Source organism: Rhinopithecus roxellana, chromosome 12, assembly GCF_007565055.1.
Source record: "Rhinopithecus roxellana isolate Shanxi Qingling chromosome 12, ASM756505v1, whole genome shotgun sequence".
In the NCBI taxonomy this organism is placed as follows: domain Eukaryota; kingdom Metazoa; phylum Chordata; class Mammalia; order Primates; family Cercopithecidae; genus Rhinopithecus; species Rhinopithecus roxellana.
The window spans coordinates 5,606,004-5,619,479 of record NC_044560.1 but is presented as its reverse complement, the minus strand read 5'-3'; positions in this window follow the sequence as shown (position 1 = coordinate 5,619,479).

The following is a 13,476-nucleotide window of genomic DNA, read 5'->3' as shown; positions in this document are numbered from 1 at the left end:
GAATGAACCAAATTTATCTTTCCTGGAAGGAAGATCGAGGTTTAGGTAAGTGAAATAAATTAGAAGTAGAAATACTGAAAACCAGACATAAAAGTCAAAATAACCACGCAATTTACATTCTTAAAGCAGCCCTAAGACATTCACACAAAGAAACATTGTGAATTAAAAGAAGCAAAAACTGACAATAAAGTGATAAGTAAATTGACGATGCTCCAATTACCTTCATTCCTACATTGACTAAACACATATTTATTGGGCACCTCTGTACCCCAGGCACCATTCTAGGCCCTGGGGATGTAATAATCAGATGCAAGACAAAGTTCCTGCTCTCGTGGTCCTTTCTGGGGAAAGCAACACCAAACAAACAGACATAAGATCAGGATGAAGTATAAGCAGATGAGAGTTTCCATTTTAGATAGGGTGGTCAGAAGAGACTGCTTTGAAGAAGGAAGTTTTGAGCAGATTACTGAAGGGCCTAAATAAGCCAGGAGAAGCTGGAGGCAAAGAGAGCAGCAAATACTAAGGTCCCAAGGCAGAAAATACCTTTTTGTGTGGTTTGTTTTTGAGACGGAGTCCCACTCTGTTACCCAGGCTGGAATGCAGTGGCGCGATCTTCGCTCACTGCAACCTCTGCCTTCCAGGTTCAAGCGATTCTCCTGCCTCAGCCTCCCGAATAGCTGAGACTACAGGTGCACAACATCACGCCTGGCTAATTTTTTATAGTTTTAGTAGAGACGGGATTTCACCATGTTGGCCAGGCTTGTCTCGAACTCCTGACCTCAGGTGATCTACCCGTCTCGGCCTCCCAAAGTGCTGGAATTCCAGTGCCCAGCCAGAATATATCTTTTATAAAAAACCACAAGAAGATACCTTAACGAAACTGTTAAAAACATTCATTATGTATGCAGATATGGGGGATAATTTGGGGTGATAGATATGTTCTCCAACTGGATTGTAATGATATTTGCACAATTTTACAAGTTTATTTAAAAATCATTGAATTGTGGATTTAAAACAAGTGGATCTTATGGTATGTAAATTATGCCTCCATGAAAGCACTTAAAGCACTTTTTTGGGCTGGGTGCCATGGCTCATGCTTGTAATCCCAGCACTTTGAGAGACTGAGGCAGGAGGACTGCTTGAGCTCAGGAGTTGAAGACCAGCCTGGGCAACACAGTGAGGCCTCATCTGTACAAAAAAATCAAAAATTGGCCGGGGGCAGTGGCTCACGCCTGAAATCCCAGCACTTTGGGAGGCTGAGGCAGGTGGATCACTTGAGGCCAAGAGTTCATGACTAGCCTGACCAATATGGTGAAATCATGTCTCTACTAAAAATACAAAAATTAGCCAGGCCTGGTGGCTGGTGCCTGTAGTCCCAGCTACTTCAGAGGCTGAGACAGGAGAATTGCTTGAACCTGGGAGGCGGAGGTTGCAGTGAGCCAAGATCGTGCCACTGCACTCCAGCCTGGGTGACAGAGCAAGACTCCATCTCAAAAAAAAAAAAAAAAAAAAATCAAAAATTAATCAAGTATGGTGGCATGTGCCTATGCGAGGCTGAGGCCAAAGAATTGATTGAGCCTGGGAGGTCCAGGCTGCAGCAAGCCGTGATCGTACAGCTGCACTCCAGCTTGGGCAACAGAGCAAGACCCTGTCTCCAAAAATAATAATAAAATGAAATAAAGGCCGGCGCGGTGGCTCACGCCTGTAATCCCAGCACTTTCGGAGGCCAAGGCAGGGGGATTCCCTGAGGCCAGGAGTTCGAGACCAGCCTGGGCAACATAGTGAAACCCTGTCTTTACCAAAAATACAAAAATTAGCAGGGCGTGGTGGCGGGCGCCTGTAATCCCAGCTACTCATGAGGCTGAGGCATGAGAATTGCTTGAACCTAGGAGGTGGAGGTTGCAATGAGTCAAGATAGCACCACTGCACTCCAGACTGGGTGACAGAGCGAGACTCCATCTCAAAAAAAAAATTAAATTAAATTAAAATAAAAGACTTTTTCGAAGACCTACACACACAGAAAGTCAGGAGCAGCTGCAGCAAAGTGCAATGAGGTGAGGGTGAAACCATGCAGTGCCCTGAGCCCACGGCTGGCAGTGTAGTTTGTGTTCTGATGGTTCTGGGAAGCTACAGGAGGCTTTTAGCAGGGGAATGGCATGTTCTTGAAAGGTTCTCTCTGGCTGCTCTGTGGACAACAGACAGCAAATTCTTGGCCAATGGAGAAGCAAGGAAACTATATAGGAGGTTACTAAGAATCCCAAGCAAGTGGGGACAGTGGCTTTAACGAGGGTCAGTGCCACGGAGCAGTGAAAAGCGGTGAGGCTGGAAAGACGTTTTGAAGCTGGGCTGATGGGATTCTCTGATGGATTGGATTTGGGGTGTGAGCACAAAAAGAGAAGTCAAAGTTGACTCCTGGATGGCATCTGGCCTGAGAAATCGTGTGGGTGGTGCCGCCATTTACTGAAGTGGGAAATGCTGAAGGAGAAGGAGGTGTACAGGTAGAAATTTAAAATTCTCTTTTGACATGCGAAGTTTCAGATGCTGTTGGAGGTTGATTTGCGTCCCTCAACACAATACACTGAAGCCCTAACCCTCAGGCCCGCACAATGTAACCTTATTTGGAAACAGGGTCTTACAGATGCAATTTTTTAAAGATGAACTCATTCTGGAGTAGGATGAGCCCTTCATCCAGCATGACTGGGACCATGGGAAGATGGAGGCACAGCGGGGGAGGGACACAGCCGCAAGTCAGGGAACACCAAGGGTTGCCAGCCACAGCCAGAAGCCAGGAATTGGCCAGGAAGGGTTCCACCCAAGAGTGCAGTGTGGCCCTGGTGACACCGTGGTCTTGGACTTTGGGCCTCCAGAGCTGTGAAAGAATAAATTTCTGTTGTTTAAAGCCACCCAATTTGTGGTACGTTCTTTTTTTTTTTTTTTTTTTTTTTTGCGATAGAGTCTCACTCTGTCGCCCAGGCTGGAGTGCAGTGGCACAGTCTTAGCTCACTGCAACCTCTGCCTCCCAGGTTCAAGCAATTCTTCTGCCTCAGCCTCCTGAGTAGCTGGGACTACAAGCGCGTGCCACCACGCCTGCTAATTTTTGTATTTTTAATAGAGATGGGGTTTCACCATATTGGCCAGGCTAGTCTCAAACTCCTGACTTCATGATCTGCCCACCTCGGTCTCCTGAAGTGCTAGGATTACAGGTGTGAGTCACCATCACCGGCCTGTGGTACATTCTTAAAACAGCCCTAAGAAATCAATATAAGAAATGTCTAGGCAGGGCATGGTGGCTCACGCCTGTAATCCCAACACTTCGGGAGGCCGAGACGGGTGGATCAACTGAAGTCAGGAGTTCGAGACCCGCCCAGCCAACATGGCTAAACCCCATCTCTACTAAAAATACAAAAATTAGCTGGGCCTGGTGAGGGCATGCCTGTAATCCCAGCTACCTGGGAGGCTGAGGCAGGAGAATCGCTTGAACCCAGAAGGCAGAGATTGCAGTGAGTCAAGATCGTGCCACTGCACTCCAGCCTGGCCGACAGAGCAAGAGTCCATCTAAAAAAAAAAAAAAAGAGAGAGAGAAATGTCTAATACAGATACTTATTAGACATCCAAGACCTGGAGTCCAGGGAGCGGGACTGAAGATGCAAATGTGGAGGTAAGTTACACATAACACTATGAACAAACACACTAGACCTCACTATACAGCAAAACCCAGTCATCTGCTATCTACAGGAGTTATGAAAACACAAACAGATGCCAACCTTTGAAGTAAGACGATGGTCTTCAGTCTAAGGTATTTACGCAAACTGAAGAGAAGCATGACTGATCACTGTGGTATGAGATTAGATCAATGCCACAGCAAGGAGCATTCACAGATAACACTGCCAAATAATGGTAAAATATTAAATCATACAAATCTAACACTCAATTCATGATCCAAGTCATACAATAAAAATATCTTAAATAGTGGAAATTGAATAAATAGACATATATCGTGGTAACGGATGACCTCAATACTTATCAAAGTGATAGAATTAAATATCAAAGGCCGGGCACGGTGGCTCAAGCCTGTAATCCCAGCACTTTGGGAGGCCGAGACGTGCGGATCACGAGGTCAGGAGATCAAGACCATCCTGGCTAACACCGTGAAACCCTGTCTCTACTATAAAACTACAAAAAAATAGGCGGGCGTGGTGGCGGGTGCCTGTAGTCCCAACTAGTTGGGAGGCTGAGGCAGGAGAATGGCGTGAACCTGGGAGGTGGAGCTTGCAGTGAGCCGAGATTGCAGCACTGCACTCCAGCCTGGGCTACAGAGCAAGACTCCATCTCAAGGAAAGGAAAAAGGAAAGGAAAAGGAAAAGGAAAAGGAAAAGGAAAAGGGAAGGGAAGGGAAGGGAAGGGAAGGGAAGGGAAGGGAAGGGAAGGGAAGGGAAGGGAGCCAGGAGGATACAATAAGCACAACAGAATTGGCACGCATAGCTTGAGAAAAGTAAAGAATAGGACAGTAGATTTACTTTTCAAGTGTACATACCCCTGTAATAAAAAGTTAACAAATTCTAGAACAGAATCTGATCATATGCGTTGAGCAAGACTACAGTGAAAAGAAACCATGAACAAAAAGTACCTTGAAGAAGTTAAAACTTACAAACTATTAAACAATATCTAGGCTGGGATAAAATTCAGACCAGTGAATGCACAGTGGAAAAGATAGCTCTAATACCTCCATTTAGATACTGCTTTTTTTAGTTTTTAATTTTTGTGGGTACATAGTAGACATATACATTTATGGGATATATGAAAAATTTTGGTACAGACCTACAGAGCGTAATAATCACATCAGGGTAAATGAGGTATTCATCACCTCAAGCGCTTCTCCTTTGTGTTACAAACAATCCAATTATACTCTTTTAGTTATTATTTTTTCTTTTTTTGCAGGGAGGGGTTGGGAAGGCTGAGGGTAGTGGCACGGGAGGGGGTCTTTAGTTATTTTTAAATGTACAATTAAATGATTATTGACTGTAATCACCCTGTTGTGCTATCAAGTACTAGATCTTATTTATCCTTTCTAATTATTTTTGTGCCCACAGATAGTGCTGCCTTCAACTTAAAATTATGTCCATTAGGTTCTTGGGCGTGAGCAAAGTATGACTGGGAAATCTGTCATCCCACTGGTGGTGGAGGCTGAGTCTGTGGATTGGTCAGGCTAAGTGTATCCTTGCCAAAGCTCAGGCCCCTTCCTGGTAGAGCAGGGCTGGGCTTTTCCATAGCAGCTGTTGCTTTCCTTACGGGAACTTGACATAAGTTCTTTTTTTCTTTTCTTTCTTTTCTTTTTTCCTAAAGTCCCTTTGAGAAATCTCATTGCATCTAAAATTCAGGTCCAAATTTTTATTTCAGCAGCCTCATCAAATTAAAAACTGTGTAAAATCCATTTTTAACAAACGATGGTTCTCGGACTCAAGTGAGTTTAAGTGGGTGTTTGGCAGTGTCAAGGATTTCCTGTCTCCTCTGTTTGATGAAATCTCTAGTTATAATATTGTTATGTCACCAAGATTCATTGCTTGCCAAACCTCATCTTAGACATTTATGTGGGTTTTCCCAAATACCCTTCAGCAACTTAAATCCTAGATATTTTTGCCAGCTACCAGGGAAATTAAATAGGGAATACAGGAAATATAAAGTGACTAACAGTTAGCAATTGCACAACTCTTTCTCATGGGCATTTTCCATGGCTGGGAAACAAACTCGAGGGGACAGTGGAACCAGAAAATATTCACAGACATCCTGAAGTTCAGTGTCTACAGACATATGGAGAAATTTCTGGTTCTGTTCCTGGAAGGGCTGAATGTTTTAGTTGTAAACTTCTGTGCCTGGGGCTTGTTCAGTTATATCTAAGCAGTCATGATTAAACACAATTGGAATTGTGTTTTACCAAAGGTCAATGTTTGAAAGTTTTACAGGTATGCAATCACCTTTCTCTCATTAAAAATAATGAATTCATAATCATCTGAAATTAAGAACTATCAAAAGAAACAATTTACACCTTCCTAGTCAAACTTAACATTCCACAGACATTTGAGATTGTCTGATACCTTCATGAAAAACAGAAAACCTAGGTCATAAATGCTAATTTGTTATTTACATACAGAAAGGTAATAATGTTAAGAGAGGCCGGGTGCGGTGGCTCAAGCCTGTAATCCCAGCACTTTTGGAGGCCGAGACGGGTGGATCACGAGGTCAGGAGTTCAAGACCATCCTGGCTAACACGGTGAAACCCCGTCTCTACTAAAAAATACAAAAAAAGCTAGCCGGGCGAGGTGGCGGGCGCCTGTAGTCCCAGCTACTCCGGAGGCTGAGGCAGGAGAATGGCGTAAACCCGGGAGGCGGAGCTTGCCGTGAGCTGAGATCCGGCCACTGCACTCCAGCCTGGGCGACAGAGCGAGACTCCGTCTCAAAAAAAAAAAAAATAATAATAATAATAATAATAATAATAATAATGTTAAGAGATCACCAAGGGTGGACGTTACTCAACAGTGTGGCAAAACTGCTGGAGATGAGAAAGCCTGGGAAGGTTGTGTAATTCTTAGGGAAGTAAAGCACACGAACAATGTCAGCTGTCTGGGACCATATGCTCAAATACATGAAAACAGAACCACTGAAGGTCAGAAAACCTAACATGAAAACAGAATGCGAACCTCTTGGAAATGGACTGAAACAATCCATTCCACAAAATGGAAAACAGAATATTTTGTCCAGGAGCCCTTACATCTGGAATCTCTTATATTTTTATAATAGGAATCAATACTCTTACTGAAAACTTCAGTTTTATAATAGCCTTATTTAGTCTTAGATTTTTCTGTGGGTTGAGTTTAATCATGAATTTCAATATTAGTATGTGAATGCACTCAACACAGGGAAAGTCTTAAAACTTCCTTGACAAGATCGATCTGTGTGTGTGTGTGTTCATCTGCAAAAAGGACAAAACTTTTTTTATTTGTTTTTTGGTTTTTGTTTCTTGTTTGAGACTTTCTCTGTCTGTCAGCCAGGCTGCAGTGCAATGGCGCAATCTGGGCTCACTGCAACCCCCACCTCCTGGGTTCAAGCAATTCTCTTGTTCAACCTCCTGAGTAGTTGGGACTACATGAGTACACCACCATACCTGGCTAATTTTTGTGTTTTTAGTAGAAATAGGGTTTCACCATGTTGGCCAGGCCGGTCTCAACTCCTGGCCTCAAGTGATCCGCCCTCCTCAGCCTCCCAAAGTGCTAGCATTACAGGCATGCGCCACCACGCCTGGCCTAAAACTTTTAAAAAGAGAACTTGTTATTTGTGCAAAATGTGCTTATCTAAAATCTGTGACTTATATCCTAGAATAAGGAAGCATTTACCTATTTGCCAGAAATTTCGCTAGGCAAGAAAACAGTTTGCTGTATCATCTATTTTTGTGAAGGTTTTTCCTTGTTTTAAACTATATTAAGGCATGTAATCGCAAAATAAGTAGTATCTGCTTCCTCTGTCCTCATTCATCCTGCAACTAACCAAAAAAAGGGGAAAAAAGTCAATCTATGAAGTCCTACTTCTATGAAATGTTCTTTGTAGCCACTAATCCCATCTTACAACCTAACAAACCATTGAACTCCATACTAGTCCACCCTCCAGAATACACATTAGAGCCAGATGGAAAATCCACTGGCTAAATTAAAACACACTAATTGGGCATCAGATTTCTTCTGAAAATGACGAGGTATCGTGTGGGTGTCGGATGTATGACTAAGAGGAAATTCATTCTTTCTGTATAAATAAATCATTCAGATTCACTTTACTAAACTTTCTTTTTTTTTTTTTTTTTTTTTTTTGAGACAGAGTTTCGCTCTTGTTGCCCAGGCTGGAGTGCAATGGCGCGATCTCAGCTCACTGCAACCTCCGCCTCCCGGGTTCAAGCGATTCTCCTGCCTCAGCCTCCTGAGTAGCTGGGATTATAGGCATGCGCCCGGCTAATTTTCCATTTTTACTAGAGACGGGGTTTCTCCATGTTGGTGAGGCTGGTCTTGAACTCCCTACCTCAGGTGATCTGCCCGCCTCGGCCTCCCAAAGTGCTGAGATTACAGGCATGAGCCACCGCACCCGGCCTCATTTTACTAAACTTTTTATTGGCTGCTGGAAAAGATCAAGTGTAGGATATGGAAAATTAACTGTTAAAACATTCAAAACTGTTAAAACACTCAGTGAATGGAAACAAGAATCAGTGTCATCAGACAGCTACATCATTTCTAGAGAACATGTATTCCTTTGCAAAACAATTCTAGAAAATCAAGGACTATATCTGACATACGAACATATATAGATGTTCTCACCTTGGCAAGGATACATGCAAAAATTTTTGCTGTTAACATAATATGCCAGAAGTTTTAAAAAACAGAGTTTTTGTTTGTTTGTTTTTTGAGACAGAGTCTCGCTCTGTGGCCCAGGCTGAAGTGCAGTGGTGCGATCTCAGCTCACTGCAAGCTCCGCCTCCTGGGTTCATACCGTTCTCCTGCCTCAGCCTCCGGAGTAGCTGGGAATACAGTCGCCCACCACCATGCCTGGCTAATTTTTTGTATTTTTAGTAGAGATGGGGTTTCATAGTATTAGCCAGGATGGTCTCGATCTCCTGACCTCGTGATCTGCCCACCTCAGTCTCCCTTAAAGAACAGATCTTAAGACTCTGTTCTAGGTTGGGCACGGTGGCTCACGCCTATAATCCCAGCACTTTGGGAGGCTGAGGCAGGTGGATCACCTGAGGTCAGGAGTTCGCAACCAGCCTAACATGGTGAAACCCTGTGTCTACTAAATACAAAACAAAATAGCCAGATGTGGTCTCGCATGCCTGTAATCTGAGCTACTTGGGAAGCTGAGACAGGAGAATCGCTTGTACCTGGGAGGCAAAGTTTGCAATGAGCTGAGATTGCGCCATTGTACTCCAGCCTGGGCAACAGAAAAAAAAAAAAGGAAGACTCTGTTCTAACATTAATTTCTAGTTCACAGCATCACCAAAAAACACACTGCATACTTGTATGCTTTTGTATTGTGTTTTAGAGATGGGTGTCTCGTTAGATTGTTCTGGCAGGAGTGCAGTGGCTATTCACAGACTCCATCATGGTGAGCTACAGCCTTGGATTCCTGAGCTCAAGCAATCTTCCCACATCAACCTCCCAAGTAGCTGGGACTACAGGTGTACACCACCACAGACGGCACTCACACTATACCAAATTAACCTTACGCTTAAAGAATCCCCAGCAACATATGTATTTGAGTTCATGAACTGCAATGAATATGACAGTTTTCTGAGTTTTCCGTTGTAGATTTAATGGTGATTCAATGACTCGACCATTCAAATTTTGTTCAGAATAGTTGACCTGAACACCACTGATTATGTTTATGTAGGCCTTAGAAGGCTACGTATTTCTCAGCAAGGTGATCAACGTCAACATCAATGATGATAAATCATGTTACTGCATTTATCCATGATATGATGTCATGAAAATGGAATCTTACCTCTGTGGTCTTCCTCTCAAAAACTGGTAACTCTGGTTGGGCACAGTGGCTTACGCCTGTAATCCCAGCACTGTGGGAGGCTGAGGCGGGTGGATCACAAGGTCAAGAGATGGAGACCATCATGGCCAACACGGTGAAACCCCATCTCTACTAAAAATGCAAAAATTAGCTGTGCATGGTGGTGCACACCTGTAATCCCAGCTGCTCAGGAGGCTGAGGCAGGAGAAGCACTTGAACCCAGGAGGCAGAGTTTGCAGTGAGCCGAGATCCTGCCACTGCACTCCAACCTGGTGACATCCATAGAAACCCTCCTGGTACAGAATACTTCAACTGCAAGCAAAATATTTTTTAAATCTTTATAAATGTATGACTCAACTGACAAAATAGTAAGTGAAATCCTCAGAGGCATGACACAGAGAGAAAGCATGACACCAACTGGGCAAGAAGATGATGCAGTTGGCATCTTCCCTGAGGGCATCTGCCAATTCCTGATAGCCTAGAGCAGGAGTCAGCAAACTATGGGCCACATCCGGCTTGTCACACATTGCTGTAAATAAAGTTTTATTGGAACACAACCACTCCCGTTAACTTATGTATTGTCTATGGCTGCTTTCATGTTACAACCACAGAGATGAGTAGTTGTGAGAGAAACCATATGGCCCACAAAGCCTACAACATTTATGTCTGGCCCCTGACAGGAAAACTTTGCTGATGCTTAGCCTTGATTTTTAGTAGGTTGAGTTTGTGGGATTTGAGAGACAAAGTCTGGGACTTACATAGAGTGGGATGCCAAAAGAAAGGCTGCATAAAGTTGGGACCCTAGAAAATGTTTGCCCTGAAGAAGGGGATGGAGGGAATACTTGTTTGCTCATGTCTTGGCTGTGATAGAAAGAAAAAAGTTTCCCTGAGAATTCTTCACAAGTTCATCCTTACACAGTAATGAAATATCTGGGCCAGGCACAGTAGCTCACACCTATAATACCAGCACTTTGGGAGGCCAAGGCGGGTGGATCACCTGAGGTCAGGAGTTGGAGACCAGCCTGGCCAACATGGTGAAACCCTGTCTCTACTAAAAATACAAAAAATTGCCCAGGCACGATGGTGAGCAACTGTAATCCCAGCGACTCGGGAGGCTGAGGCAGGAAAATTGCCTGAACCCAGGAGGCGGAGGTTGCAGTGAGCCAAGATCATGCCACTGCACTCAAACCTGGGCAACAAGAGCAAAACTCCGACTCAGAAAAAGAGAGAGAGAGAAAGAGATCTGTGTGATGGTCCAAAAAACACTTCTAGCCAAAAATTTAGTTTATTCAAGTGATCTGGCTAGAAGTGGCTCTAGGTGTCTAGCATAAACCAACTCCAATCCTTGACTTCTCATAAATAAAATTCCAAAGAATATAAGCTTTGAATCAAAAAGCACAAAACACATGAGGAAACACTGCTGAGAATGATGTTTACTGAAAGTAAAACTAAGCAGAATAAACAAACTGCCTAAGTAAATCCACGAAGACCTCAGATGTTGGAATTATTAGATAACAAATATAAAATATAATGTTTACTATCATGGCTATACATGGACATACAGAGGTGAATAACAGACACTGGAGACTCCAAAAGGTGAGAAAGTGGGAGGGGTGGGTGAGGGATCAAAAATTACCTAATGGTAATTTTCACTATTTACCTATTAGTACAATATTTACTCTTCAGGTGATGGGTGCACTAAAAGCCCAGACATCACCATTACACAATATATCTGTGTAAGAAAGTTGCTCTTGTACCCCTTAATCTATAAAAATTAAATATTTTGTTTACAGTAATTAAAGAAATAAAAGAAGGTATCAGAGAAGGAAAAAATTATCAAAAATAATCAAATACATCTTGATTATTTTTGATATTTGATTATTTTTAGATGCATTTAAAAATACATCTAAAAATGACAAATATAATAATTGACATTATAAAGTCAATTGATGTTAAGTAGCAGATATAGCTGAAGAGGGCAATAGCAAACTGGAAGATAGATTTGGAGAAATTATACAATATGTAGCACAAAAAGAGAAAGAAATAGAAAATACAAAAGAGTTAAAAGACACCAAGGACAGAGTAAAAAGATCTAATACTTACCTAATCAAAGTTATAGCAGGAGAAAAAAGAATGGGGAAGAAACAATAGAGGCAATGGAAACAATGGCTAACAATTTTCCAGAATTGATGAAAAACAACAAAATAACAATCTTCACAAATAAAAATAACTTCCATAGACCCATTGTAAGTAAACTGCAATGCACCAACAAAGAGAAAGGCATTAAACACAGAAAGCAAAGATCTAATGCCTACAAGAAAGGACAGTTAGGCTGATAACTAATTTTTCATCAATAACAATAACATTAGAAGACTATGGGATAATACTTCCAAATTTCTGAGGAAAAAAACTGTCAACTTAGAGTTGTATTCACATGAAACTATCTTTCAAGAATGAGGATTAAAAAAAAGACATTTTCAAGCAAATAAAAGCTGATAGATTTTTCAACAAAAATAGCATCTCTAAAGGCACTTTAAAAATATATATTGTCAAAAGCTAGAAAACCAACCCTAAAATAACATTGAAGAGGCAAGGAGTAGTGAACAACAAAGGCATACAGTTAAGTGTAAATAAATATTGACTATATAAACAACAATAATAATGTCCAATTAGTGGTACTGAAGAAAGAGAAGTTTGACTGGATGCAGTGGCTCATGCCTGTAATGCCGGCACTTTGGGAGGCAGGCGGATCACAAGGTCAAGAGAGTGAGACCATCCTGGCCAACATGGTAAAACCCCGTCTCTACTAAAAATATAAAAATTAGCTGGGCGTGGTCATGGTGCGCACCTGTAGTCCCAGCTACTCGAGAGGCTGAGGCAGGAGAATTGCTTGAACCCGGGAGGCAGAAGTTGCAGTGAGCCAAGATCTCGCCACTGCACTCCAGCCTGGTGACACAGCAAGACTCCATCTCAAGAAAAAAAAAAAAAAGAAGTTTAAATTCTGGACAAAAACATGAAAATTGGGAAGTGGAAGAACATGAAAATTAGGAGGCAGTGGTGTGAATTAACATGTTCTTAAGTGTTTCTTGTATTTTTCAGGAGAGTAAAGATACTAGCTTTAGACTTTGCTGTGTTAAGCATTTCACAATGTCTAGGTAACCACCAAAAAAGAGAAATAGAGGGTATAACTTCCAAACTGGGAGCATGAGATGAGAAAAAAATGCAATGAGTAAAGAAAAAAAGCAAGACAGGAGAAAGAAAAACCTTTAAAATCAAGACAGATAGAAAGTTCAAAATAGCATGGCAGAAATGAATTGAAATTATTAGTAAATATATCAGTAATCACAATAATTATAAGTGAACTACACTCACCAATGGAAGACAATGTTTTTTTAATCCAGCTCTGCGTTGTTTATAAAACAGACCAAAAACTTAACGACACCCAAAGAGTAAAAAGAAAAATTTAGAAAAAGATACACCAAAGTATTAACCGAAAGAAAGCCAGTGTGACTCTAGAAACATCAAACAGGCCAGGTATGGTCTCTCACGCCTATAATCCCATCACTTCGGGAGGCTGAGGAGAGCAGATCACTCAAGACCAGAAATTTGAGACCAGCCTGGCCAACATGGTAAAACTCTGTTTCTACTAAAAATACAAAAAATTAGCCAGGCATGGTGGCACACGCCTGTAATCCCAGATACTCAGATGGCTGAGACACAAGAATTGCTTAAACCCAGGAGGTGGAGGTTACAGTGAGCTAAGATCATGCCACTGCAGTCCAGCGTGAGCCACAGAGTGAGACTCTGTCTCAAAAAAAAAAAAAAAAAAAGGAAAAGAAAGTAAAGAAATATCAAACAAAACAGACTTTAATGCAAAAGTTATTACTAGAAATAGAGGCTTACTACAAATTAACAAAATGTTGG